Consider the following 12,274-nt stretch of genomic DNA (forward strand, 5'->3'; position numbering starts at 1 on the left):
ACATTGTACTTTGTTAGTGCTAAAATTTGGTCAATGCATTCAATGTTTGTTTGTGAAAAACACCAAAATGTTTAGAAATTTTTTCTAAATGTAAATGTATGTGCTTGTAAGACAGATAGTAATACCGCACAAAATAGTTACTAGTTCACATATCCCATAGGTCTACTTTATGTTGGCATAGAACAATAAAAGGACTTAAAAATAAACTAAGACATTACAAACTTATAACTTTAGCAGTAATTTCTCCCATTTCCAAGAAAATGTCCAAAACCTATTTCTTTAGGGACGAGTTCAGTTCTGAAGTGGGTGTGAGAGCCCTATATATTCGAAACCCCCCATAAATCACCCCATTGTAAAGACTGTAACCCTCAAAGTATTCAAAACATCATTCAGATGAATTAAAGCAAAGTGGAGGTGAATATTTTTTTGCCGAAATTTAATTTTAATCCATTGTTTTTCTGTAACCCAGAAAGGTTTACCAGGGAAACGCAACTCAATGTTTATTGGCCAGATTCTGCGTTTTTTTTAAAATTAATAACCAACATTTGGCCCTAGTGTGCTACTGGACTGAAGCACAGGCCTCCAAAGCAAAAGAGTACCTAGTGGATTTTGGGGCTTCCTTTTTATTAGAATAGGGTTTAGACATCACGTCAGGTGCCGAAACAGTGGAAAAAGACCCAAAAAGACACCATTTGGCAAACTTTACCCCTCAAGGAAATTTTGTCGCTGAAATTTGTGGAATTAGGCCTTGAAAATGAAAGTCTAAATTTTTTCCAATAAAACACAGAATACAAGGAGAATTATTTTACAAGGGATAAAGCAGAAGTAGCACCCCAACATTTAAAAAGCAATTTCTTACAATTATGGCAATACCCCATATGTGGTCATACACTGCTGTTTGGACACATGGCAAAGCTCAGAAGGGAAGGAGCGCCAAAACAGGAACCCCCACAAAAGTGACCCCATGTGGCAAACTACCGAGAAGTACAGTGAGCATGTTGACCCCACAGGGTTTTTGCTGAATTTATTTGAATTAGGCCATGAAAATGAAAAATCTACGAACTCTCAATTTTTAAAAGGAATAAAGGAGAAAAAGCACCACAACACTTATAAAGCAATTTCTCCGGAGTACGGCAATACCCCATATGTGGTGATAAACTGCTGGTTGGACACGCGGCAGGGCTCGGAACGAAGGAGCGACATTTGACTTTTTGATCTCAAGTTTTGCTGGAATGGTTTTCGGATGTCATGTCAAATCTGCAAAGCCCCTGAGGGGCCAAAACAGTGGAAAATAGACACCTCAAAGAACTTGCCTAGCGGTATAGTGAGCATTTTGACCTCGCAGGTTTTTTGCTGAATTTATTATTAGATCGTTAAAATGAAAATCTAAATTTTTCCTCTGAAATGTTTAATTTTTTTCAATTTCACAAGGAATAAAGGAGAAAAAGCACCCCAACACTTGTAAAGCAATTACTCCCGAGTATGGCTATACATCATATGTGGTCATAAACTGCTGTTTGGACAGACGGTAGGGCTCAGAATTGCAAGAGCACTATTTGGCATGCAGACTTTGCTTGTTTGGTTTTTGGGCGCCATTTTGCATTTGCAGAGCCCCTGAGGTACCAGTACAGGGGAAACCCCTTAAAAGTGACCCCATTTTGGAAACTACACCCCTCGGGGCATTCATCTAGCGGTGTAGTGAGCATTTTGACCCTGGGGGTCTCCGGGAGGGTGCCTAATTTGCTTCCAAACTTGGCAGACCAGGAACCCATTGTTAGGCCTCCTGTTGCTATAGCAACCATTGGCACACTGGCAATTGCGTCGCGGGGGTGCCAATCGGCTAGTAACCAACTAAATGCAGCGGTCGCATTTGTCCGCTGCATCTAAGTGGTTAATCGGCTGGATCGGAGGCTAACTCCAGTTCTTGCCGTTACAGCAGGGTGTCAGCTCTAATATACAGCTGACACCTGCTGGTGATGGCGATGGCTCAGCTTCTGAGCCCACTCCATCACTGCCATGTACATTCCCGTGCTGTTGCAATAAGTACCTAACTACACCGAAGTAACTGTAGCATGGCATTTCATTAAGTGATTAAAGTGCTTTGTCTGATTCAGACAATCAATTACTAAAATCCCTATTAGGCCAGGATCACACACACCGTTTTGATGCAATTTTTGGGGCACTTTTTGGCTCAGATTCTATAGCCATACTCTGAAATGAACCCAAAAAGAAGATGCATCATCCTTTTCTTTATACCTTTTTCTTCCTTTATGATCCATTTCTGGCTCGGACGTAAAAAAAACGGCATCAAAACTGTGTATGTGATCCTGGCCTTAGAGCATGTTGAGCCATTAGAAGGGTATTCCCTGGTTGATAGCTAGGGCGAAGAAGCATGTTAGGCATGGTAGTTAGAATATAATTGGAGCTAAAGTAACTCTGGTCCCCAACTTGTCCCAGTCCTGAGGCACCCCCACCCTTCCACAGCTTTTCTTAAATTGTTTAATTCATTTTTTTTTTTTTTTTTATAAAGCATAGCTGTTGCGGACTCTTTACATGATGTGTTCTGAGAGGCACACTTATTAGGAGGCAGTAACTAGGAACGCCCAGAAACACATACATTTTATTCTGCTCACTGCATAGAGATTAAGGCTATGTTCACACGGGGTATTTTGCCGAGTTTTTTGACGCGGAAACCGCGTCGCAAAACTCTGCAAAAACGGCCCGAGAACGCCTCCCATTGATTTCAATGGGAGGCGTCGGCGTCTTTTTCCCGCGAGCAGTAAAACTGCCTCGCGTGAAAAAGAAGCGACATGCCCTATCTTCGGGCGCTTCTGCCTCTGACCTCAATGGGAGGCAGAGAAAGCGTATTTCGCGCTGTTTTATGCCCGCGGCTCTCAATGGCCGCGCGCGAAAATCGGCGTGCAGGGAGAGGAAAATCTGCCTCAAAGTTCCAAACGGAATTTTGAGGCAGATATTCCTCCCCCAAAATACTCAGTGTGAACATAGCCTTATACAGCTAGTATTGCTTTAATGGAGATGCAGGCTGCTACCATTTAATCATTTTAAAGGTATATTCCCTTCTACAGGATATTTTGTAAATGTCAGAGATGCGGGTCCCACCTCTGGAACTGTTTACGTGTATGGCGGTCTCCAAAACCCTATAGAAATGAATAGAGAGCCGCACCGTCATCTCTACATTCATTCTCCACCTTAATGTGGTGGCAGGCAGCCTCTCCAGGCAGGACGGGATTCGGGAAGTAACATTCTGGAGATATTTATGGCATAGCCTATGGATATGTTATACATTTCTATGATAGAAATAACCTCTTAGCTCTGAATGGAAACAGGTTCCAACCCCTATAAACAGCAGTTGCCCATCGCAACCAATCAGATCACAGTGAGAGATGAGTGTCTATCGCCAATCTACAGTGAATACAGAACTATTACCTTTATCAACCACAACTGACTCCAGTTCAGGTTCAGCCTCTGGTTGGTTCTTCTTTAGTCTGAAATGATAAAACAATGAGAAATCATTCATGGTTAATGATAAATATAATATAATAAGAATCACATTACAGAACATAAAACAATAACTGCAGGAACGACACCCCTGCCCCCCCCCCCCCCCCGACAGTGGCACTGGTAAAGCCAATCACTCCCCTGCACAATGCAAACTTATTCCTGTAAGCACTGTACTGTCACAGCAGAAGTAATAAATTATATTGTGCAGCTTTTTGTATGGTTTCTCTCTTCTGTTTTGGGCCAATTATAACGGTCCATTCTAATTTCTAATATACAAACTCCCTATAAGATGCTGAAATTTGTTTATTCCAAGCGGGCCTGTTACTTCTTGACATGTCTATTTTCGCAAACCGTATTGTATTCCCCGTGAAATCACTATTCTGGAGCATATTTTCTTACAACACTGTTGTGCCATTCCTGCGATTCCTCATAAAAATGTATAAATAAATTGGCAGCTGGGTGTTACCATTCCCCTTGCTAAAGGGGTGTGTTCTTGCCTCACACTGTCATCACTGATTGGAGATTATCAGCTGTGTAGGGACACCCTCCCAACTGGTAACACAAAGTTGTAAATTTATTCATAAATTTCTAAGAGGAATAACAGAGGAATGGCACAATATAAAGTTCTAAGAAAAGATGCTCCAGAATTGTTATTTCATGGGGAAAACAATTATTTTACCAAACAGACGTGTCCGTAGAAGTGACAGATCCTCTTTAATGTTTTGTTGTCATATCTGTAACCATATTTGATACATCTGGAATCTGGTGATTCCAGATCACCAGAACTGTACGTCTTGGTGAGAGGTAACTTCTCGCACAAGGACGTACAGTTACTGAACGATTCCCAGTGCTCACTGTCCTAATGGACAGTCTCCGGGAGATCAGCTGTCCCTGACAGCTGACACTCCCCTGTTACCGGTGATTTTGGCAATTGACTTCTTAAATGCGGCGCTCGATAGCGATCACCGCATTTATAGGGTTTGTAGCAGATCGGCCCCATTCCGTGATGCGATTGCGGGGGTACTGATGGTTGGCATGGCAACCGGAGGCCTGACAATGGCCTCCGGGTCTGCCGTGTACGGAAGCCTTTGAGGACCCGCCTCCGGCAGGTCTTGATAGGCTTCCTGTCAGTGTCACATTGACCGCTATAATTTTTTGCTATAATACATTACACTACCTACATAGTGTAATGTATTATAGCAGAGATCAGTGTTGCAGGTCTTCCAAGTCCCCTAGTGGGACAAAAGTTAAAAAAAAAGTTCATAAAAATGTATAAAACTGGAAAAATAAAAGTTATATGGTAAAAAAAAATAAAAATGCCCTTTTTTCCTATAAGGTCTTAGTATAGGAAAAAAATATGAAAAAGTAAAAAAAAATTACATGTATTTCGTATCATTGCCTTCGTAACGAACCAAACTATAAAACTGTCATTTTCCCGCACGGTGAACACAGCAAAAAAAATAAAGATTAAAAATAATGCCAGAATCGCTATTTTTTTTTGGTCACCACCCCTCATTTTTGACTAAAAAATAAAAAATGTTATGGCTCTCAGAATATGGTGACACAAAAAATATATATTTTTTAAAAAAAAAGTGATTTTATTGCGCAAACGCTGAAAAACACGGAAAAAAATACTATATACGTATTACGCCGTAATTGTATCGACCTGCAGAATAAAGTAAAATTGGCATTTATAGCACACGGTGAACACTAAAAAAAAAAAAAAGAATAAAAAACATCAGAATTGTTGGTTCTTAGTCACCTTGCTTGCCGAAAAATTGAATAAAAAGTGATCTAAAATAATCACATGTATCCCAAAATAGTACCAATAAAAACTACAAATTGTCCCGCAACAAATAAGGTCTCACACAGCTCCGGTGGAGAAAAAATAAAGACGTTATGGCTCTCAGAATATGGTGACGCAAAATGTGAATAGTGTTCCAAAAGCGGATAAGATCTGGCACCATTTATCAGTGCGAAACTGGCAACACATCTGCAGATTATTGTTTACCCCATTATTATACCCTCTTATTGTACCCTGATGTACTCCGCACAACTTACATATGCCCCCACATTATAAACTGAAATGCCAGTAAAACCCCAAACAACTACTACCGAGCAAAATCTATGCCCCCAAATGGCACTCCCTTCCTTCTCAACCCGTCAGTGGAAAATTGCAATTTTCATTTTGCACCATCTGCTGCGCATTAACTTCTTCCCGCACCATGACATAATAGCACGTCATGGTGCGGGCAGTGATGTATGGTAGGGGCTCACGCTGAGCCCGCTCCATCCGTTGCGGGTGTCAGCTGTGTATTACAGCTGACACCCGGGACTAACGGACAGGAACAGCGATCTCACTGTTATAGAAGCCTGTAAAATAACAATATACTAACGATCGCTGGTTCAAATTCCATGGGGAGACTAATAAAATGTGTAAAAAAATAAGTTAAATAAAGTTATTAGTAGTAAAAAAACAAACTTCTTCCATTTTTCTTGGACTACTTGGGGGTTTGTTTTACTATTTGACCTCAGAGCACTGCAATTGTGGGCCAATGCTGTGAAAACCCCCAAAAAAGGCCTCAAATGCGCATGTTGCTCTTCACTTCTGAGCCCTGTCATATGTCCAGGCAAATGATAAATGCCATGAGGGGTGTAGTTTCCAAAATGGGGTCACTTCTTGGGGGCTTCCACTGTACTCTGGTACCTCAGGGGTTTTGCAAATGCGACATGGTGGCCAAAAACCAATCCAGCAAAATCTGCCAAATAGCGCTACTGCCTTTCTGAGCCCTGCCGTGTGTACAAACAGCAGTTCATGACCACATGTTTCTCCTTTTTCCCTTGTGAAAATGTAAATTTTTTACATTTTATTGGAAAAATAAATCATTTTCACAGCCTAATTCTAATAAATAAAGATCTGTGGGGTCTAAATGCTCACTATACCCCTAGATAAATTCCTTAAGGGGTGTATTTTCCCAAATGGGGTGTTTCCACTGTTTTGGTCGCTCACCGGCTTTGAAAATGCAACATGACACCCGAAAACCATTCCAGCAAAACTTGAGCTCCAAAAGCCAAATGGTGCTCCTTCCCTTCTGAGCCCTGCCGTGGGTCCAAACAGCAGTTTATTACCACATATGAGGTAATGCTGTAATTGGGAGAAGTTGCTTTTCAAATGTTGGGGTGCATTTTCTCCATTATACCTTGGATACATTTATAATTTCTATGTTTTATTGGAAAAAATGTAGACTTTAATTTTCAAGGTTTAATTCCACTAAATCCAGTAAAAAAACCTGTGGAATCAAAAAGCTAACTATACCCATTGATAAATTCCTTGAGCGATGAGCCCGGGGAAGCCCATGATAGAGCTGTCCATATACGGACAGTGAAGTCAGGACTTTCAACTATGGAGTCCCCGGCAAAAGAAACGCAAGATCTCTGACCGGGGACTCCTGTCCTAGGAAAGCCGTTGACCCCCTGCCTGTAGATAGCAATCCTCGCCCCTCTAAAAAGAGTGTTACTGTAGCTCCCTGGAGGAGCGGAATCCCCCTTAGCCAGACCCCACTCTGGCCAGAGATTCCGCTCCTGGAGAGGCCCCCGGCGTCACTATCCACATATGGTGGATACAGTGACGTTAAGGGGTTACTCCTGGAGCGGAATGCCCGGCCAGGCTGCCGACGGCAGGGGATTCCACTCTTAGAGAAAGTCTCTGACGTGCACCGCCTATGAGCGGAATCTCTGGTCAGAGGGATTCCGCTCCTACATGGAGTTACAGTGGCGATTTTTTACAGGGGGGGGGGGGTGCTATCTACATGGGTACTGTGGCACCATATTGGAGGTGGGGCACTACCTACAGGGGACACTGGCACTATCTACATGGGCACTGTGGCACTATGTGGGCTCTGGCACTTTGTATGTGGGCACTGTCACTTTATATGTGGGCACTGTGGCACTGTGTGGGTACTATGTCACTTTATATGGAGCACTTTGTTAATATATAGGCACTGTGCCACTATGTGGGCACTGGCACTTTATATGTGGGCACTGTGGTACTAGCTACAATGGGCACTGTGTGGGTATTATGTCACTTTATATGGAGCACTTTGGTAATATATGGGCACTGTGCCACTATGTGGGCACTGGCACTTTATATGTGGGAACTATCTACAGTGGGCACTGTGGTACAATGTGGGCATTATCTACAGTGGGCACTGTGGCACTATCTACAGGGCCATTGGGGCACTTTTTACATGGGCACTGTGGTGGTTTCAGGGGGTTGGGACAAAAAACGTTGACAAATTAAATCCATCCCTTTTTTTTATCGCCCATGAAAAACGGACAGACGGACTGCAAATGGATGAAAATTTAGAAACACTGATGCAAAACGGACATGAAAAACTGACAGTTGATCAGTTTTTACTGGCCATTTTTTTTTCTTGTGAATGTAAGGCTACATTCACACTACAGTAAAAAAACGGCCATGTGACAGCTGTTTTTTGAAAGGCCGTCACACGGTCATTTTCAGAACAATGATGTTCTATGGGTGTATTCACAAGGCCTTTTTTTTAACAGCCCGTGAATATTGGCCGTCAAAAAATAGGACACGTCCTGTTTTTGGCCATTTTCACGGCCAGATGGCCCCCATAGAAGTCAATGGATCAGTTTTTAATGGCCGTTAATACATGTCACAACCGTTAAAAACTGATCTGTGACATGGGGATTCAAGAGGCAAGGGAATTATTGGTTCCCTTGCTGGCTATCGGTGGCACGATGACGCTGAATGCCCTACACACTCATTGATGCAGCACTGTCTTCTTCAGGTGTGGTCTCTAGTCTTCACGGGTTCTGTGAAGGCGATGCGATGACATCTTCACGAAGAACCCGTGAAGACTAGAGACCACACATGAAGAAGGGGGGAGGCTGTGTGGCATCATCTCCACGGGGGCTGTGTGGCATTATCTACAGTGAGACTGAGGTAATATCTACAGGGGGCAGTGTGGCATCATCTACAAGGGGCTGTGTGGCATCATCTACAGGGAGGCTGTGTGGCATCATATACAGGGAGTCTGTGTGGCATGATCTACAGGGAGGTTGTGTGGCATTATCTACAGGAGGCCTTGTGGCATTATCTATAGGGGGCTGTAAATAATGGCTAGGTGAACATGTGAACTGATGAACAGATTTGAAAAAAAATCGGCTGTGTCCACAAGGCCAAAACAGTCTGTGTCCTGAAGGAGTTATGAAAAGTTTTTATGGCCTTCAGAAAAACAACATTATCCTGACATAAGAGTTTACAGCGTGCAGGCTGAGCAATTGGTGTATATAGAAAGTTACTCTAGTGGAGGGATGCTGTATGGCACTAAACATATCAAGGAGTTTGACAAATGTGTTTTCTGTTTTTGAAAATCCCTTTTAGAAACGTCCTGTTAGTAACAGGGAAGTCTCCATCCAGTAGAGTATGTGAAAAATAGAAAGTTACTATTGACTATATGAAGCTGTAAGGCAGATGGGAAGAAGAGGGGAGAAAGAGTTGCCCTTTCATCGTAGATCAGCTGCTTACAAGGTCATGTAGTCCTACAGTGCTCATATTATTACATCATTTGCTAAAAAAAAAAAAAGTGCCACACATTACCAAAGTAATACTTCAATACAGCGCCTTTATAAGGCTATGTTCACATAGTACAGGTTCGCCATAGATAAGCTGACACTCTGCCGCGGATTGGCCAGCAGATCCGCACGCAGGTTATCCCTACTGTAATTCAATGGAGCTAATCTGCAGCTTTTCAGCACGGAATCCGTAGCAATAATGAACATTTTTAAATCTACATTATTCGGTGCAAATTTTCCAGAGAGCTTGAATGGGGTATAAAAAACATTATTCACATGCATTGTCAGTAAAATGTTAGCGGATTCTATCAGGATTTATGAGTGGGATCTACACCTAAATCCTGAAGGACCATGCATTTTTTCAGTTAGTAGAAGTATTATCAACTACTTACCCCATAAAAAGAAGAATGCCACTTCCCACAGTGGCACTTATCCCAATAAGTCCCGCAACCGCAAAAATAACAAGTGGAATAATGTACACTGAAAGGAAAAATAAGCTGTTTAATAAGGACCTGGAACACAGAACTAAAAAAAGAAAATAGAATTAAAAAAGTTTATGGAATAAAGAATGCTGCATTTCAGTTTTACGTATCTTTTAAGTCTTTGGACACCTGGAGTGTATCTCACTAAGACATGTAAAATATAACCACATATATTATGCATCTATCAGAAAGGTGGACTTATCCCTTAAGTATCCCTGAAAATATGTAATATTGATGTCACTTACTATCTATAACAACTATCATCTATCACCCCGATCATTAAAACCCCTTCGCACACCCAGACGTGCTGTTACGTCCAGGTGCGGGGGGTGATGTTTGGAGCGCGCTCCATATGCTGCGGGTGTCGGCTGTATTTTATAGCGGACACCCGGTACGAATAGCTGAACTGTTACAATATAGCGGTATTTAATGCGCACGGTGAATGGCATAAAAAATGTAAAACGCCAAAATCGCTGTTTTTTGGTCACCCTAGCTCTCAAAACAAATTGTATTGAGCCACAGAATAAAGATAAGTTGTCGTTTTTACCGCACAGTTAAAGCCGTAAAAACGAAACCCAAAAAACAATTAAGGAATCACAGTTTTTTCCAACTTCAGCCCGCAAAGAGTTATTTTTTTTCAGTTTCCCAGTACATTATATAGAACTATAAATGGTACCAAAAGAAACTGCAACTCCTCTCGCTAAAAATAAGCCCCCACAGCACTCTACTGATGGAAAAAGAAAAAAACGCGGGGAGTGAAAAACTAAAATTAAAAATCAAAAATGTCTTTGTCCCAAAGGGGTTAACTAGAATGAGATGTATCATTTATTTTCATAGCAACAATAATGATGTCATCTAAACATATATTACAGTACAAACCTGACACCATCCTTCCTGTTCGCCTTCACTTTCCCCCAAAGACTCAGTCAGTTGGATCAGCATAGAAATAATTAAGAGTTGGCTTGGAGATTAGAGAAGCCAATAACTGAGAGAAATTTGTGTCCATTTTTAAAATAAAAATTAAATATCAAAAACCTGATAATACTTTAGATCAGTCACCAAAATTGATATTTATAAGTGACAGCCAGCACGGTTTTACTAAGGACAGAAGTTGTCAAACTAACCTAATCTGTTTTTATGAAGAGGTGAGCAGAAGTCTAGACAGAGGGGCCGCTTTGGATTTAGTGTTTTTGGACTTTGCAAAGGCATTTGACACTGTCCCCCATAGACGCCTAATGGGTAAATTAAGGACTATAGGTTTAGAAAATATAGTTTGTAATTGGATTGAGAATTGGCTCAAGGACCGTATCCAGAGGGTTGTGGTCAATGATTCCTTCTCTGAATGGTCACCGGTTATAAGTGGTGTACCCCAGGGTTCAGTGCTGGGACCACTATTATTCAACTTATTTATTAATGATATAGAGGAAGGGATTAATAGCACTATTTCTATTTTTGCAGATGACACCAAGCTATGTAATATAGTTCAGACTATGGAAGATGTTCATGAATTACAGGCAGATTTAAACAAACTAAGTGTTTGGGCGTCCACTTGGCAAATGAAGTTTAATGTAGATAAATGTAAAGTTATGCATCTTGGTACCAACAACCTGCATGCATCATATGTCCTAGGGGGCGCTACACTGGCGGATTCACTTGTTGAGAAGGATCTGGGTGTACTTGTAAATCATAAACTCAATAACAGCATGCAGTGTCAATCAGCTGCTTCAAAGGCCAGCAGGATATTGTCGTGTATTAAAAGAGGCATGGACTCGCGGGACAGGGATGTAATAATGCCACTTTACAAAGCATTAGTGAGGCCTCATCTAGAATATGCAGTTCAGTTCTGGGCTCCAGTTCATAGAAAGGATGCCCTGGAGTTGGAAAAAATACAAAGAAGAGCAACGAAGCTAATAAGGGGCATGGAGAATTTAAGTTATGAGGAAAGATTGAAAGAATTAAACCTATTTAGCCTTGAAAAAAGACGACTAAGGGGGGACATGATTAACTTATATAAATATATTAATGGCACATACAAAAAATATGGTGAAATCCTGTTCCTTGTAAAACCCCCTCAAAAAACAAGGGGGCACTCCCTCCGTCTGGAGAAAAAAAGGTTCAAGCTGCAGAGGCGACAAGGCTTCTTTACAGTGAGAACTGTGAATTTATGGAATAGCCTACCGCAGGAGCTGGTCACAGCAGGGACAGTAGATGGCTTTAAAAAAGGGTTAGATAATTTCCTAGAACAAAAAAATATTAGCTCCTATGTGTAGAAATTTTTCCTTCCCTTTTCCCTTCCCTTGGTTGAACTTGATGGACATGTGTCTTTTTTCAGCCGTACTAACTATGTAACTATGTAACTATGTAACCCTTCCTTGCTTCTCAATCATGGGCCTGTGTAAGCACGGCTTTTTAACAGTGTTTTCCTGGATATATTTCAGTTTTTTGGTCCATAAGTGGGATAAAATAACCTTATGTAACTTTTTATATTTAAAAATAAATGCTGCCCCCTTTATTATTTCTCATGTACATGCTGCCCCCCCCCCCTTCTTTGCAATACACTGTATGGAGAACAACTTATACATTTCTAAACTACTATTGTCATTTCTCTTTTTTTTTTAGACTCTAATGTACAATACCTTCCATATATCTATAATATTTTTTTAGTG

At 41.3% G+C, this 12,274-nt stretch overlaps 1 long non-coding RNA gene across 3 annotated transcripts in view; it reads right to left on the bottom strand.

The window, feature by feature from the left end:
* The window catches only part of LOC142742502 (uncharacterized), a 31,247-nt gene that overhangs the window by 7,352 nt on the left and 11,621 nt on the right, over positions 1-12,274 (bottom strand). For all 3 annotated transcript variants that reach the window (XR_012881399.1, XR_012881397.1, XR_012881398.1), the window contains exons 2-3: positions 9,519-9,606; positions 3,448-3,506 (exon numbers count right to left, since the gene is read on the bottom strand). This is a non-coding gene — a long non-coding RNA (uncharacterized LOC142742502). The remainder of the gene's footprint in view (positions 1-3,447; positions 3,507-9,518; positions 9,607-12,274) is intronic.

This window comes from Rhinoderma darwinii, chromosome 2 (assembly GCF_050947455.1).
Source record: "Rhinoderma darwinii isolate aRhiDar2 chromosome 2, aRhiDar2.hap1, whole genome shotgun sequence".
Taxonomy (NCBI): domain Eukaryota; kingdom Metazoa; phylum Chordata; class Amphibia; order Anura; family Rhinodermatidae; genus Rhinoderma; species Rhinoderma darwinii.